Source organism: Orycteropus afer, unplaced genomic scaffold (genome assembly GCF_000298275.1).
Source record: "Orycteropus afer afer isolate SDZICR_OR568_19922 unplaced genomic scaffold, OryAfe1.0 scaffold00689, whole genome shotgun sequence".
In the NCBI taxonomy this organism is placed as follows: Eukaryota; Metazoa; Chordata; class Mammalia; order Tubulidentata; family Orycteropodidae; genus Orycteropus; species Orycteropus afer.
In genome coordinates, this window is record NW_006922276.1 from 143,399 (window position 1) to 144,606 (window position 1,208).

Consider the following 1,208-nt stretch of genomic DNA (forward strand, 5'->3'; position numbering starts at 1 on the left):
GTTGTCAGAAGGGACCATTCCCTGGAGAAGGACGTCATGGTTGGTAAAGTTGAGGGTCAGCAGAAAAGGGGAAGAAGACCCGCAACGAGATGGACTGACACGTGGCTGCAGTGACAGGCACGAGCAGAGCAAGGATTGTGAGGCTGCACAGGACTGGGCTGTGTTTGCTTCTGGTGCACACAGCTTCACTACGAGTGGGAACCGACTCAACGGCACCTAATAAAACCACACATGGATCCTCATCACAGTCCCACCCCGCCCACAGTGAAAGCCAAAGCGGGAAGGACCTTAGGAACCCTCTCAATCCATGGATGGAAAACGGAGGCTCAGAGGGAGGATGGAACCGTCCAGGTCTCTGCAATGGTGATGTCTCCATCTTCGTCTTCTCCCTCAGCTTCCTGGTCACCCAAAGATACTCCTTTCCTTCAGGGAACCTGTGAAGGGCCCAGAGAACCTTTCCTAGTGGGAATGTGGGTGGGGGCTGCAGAGGGTCCAAGCTGCAGCCAGGGGAGGCCCAGGGGGATGTCTCAGCTGGAAGGAGAAAGCAGCCGAGACAAAGAACAGGGAGCCAAAGCCCCGCCCAGCAGCTCCAGAAGCAGAGCCCACCCTGTCCTCGGAGTGGCCTCACGGGCCACAGCCCACCCCGGGCACGACCACCACCTCCTAACGCTTCCTCTGCGGGCACAGACCTTTCTCTCTTCCACTTCCCTCTGTAGCTCTCTCTCTGTCTGTCTCTGCTTCACTCTCCGTGTCTCTGTCTGTCTCTCTCTCTCCTCCTCTCTCTGTCTCTCTGTTTCATTCTGTCTTTTGCTGTCTGTCTGTCTGTCTCTCTCTCTCCCTGTTTTCTCTCTTCTCTGACTCCTTCCTCACCTCTCTGTCTCTCTCTCCCTTCCCTGATTCTCTCTCCCTTTCCCATCTCCATGTTGCTGTGTCTGTCTGTCTTTTTCCCTGGGTCTGTCCTCCATGTCTCTCTCTCTCCCTCTGTGTGAAGGTGTCCACCACGCTCTGCAGCCCCACACTTCTCCTTGTATCCCTGCCTCTGTCCCTGTCTGCGTCGCAGTCCCTCTCATCATTACGGGCCTGGGTCTCTGTCTATCCCTATCCCCCTCTGAGCCTCTTGGTCTCTCTCTGGTGTTGCCTTTTGGGTGCTGTGTGTGTGTTTCTGTGCCCCACCCCTGCCTCTGTGTTGTTCTTTATCTCTTTCTCTC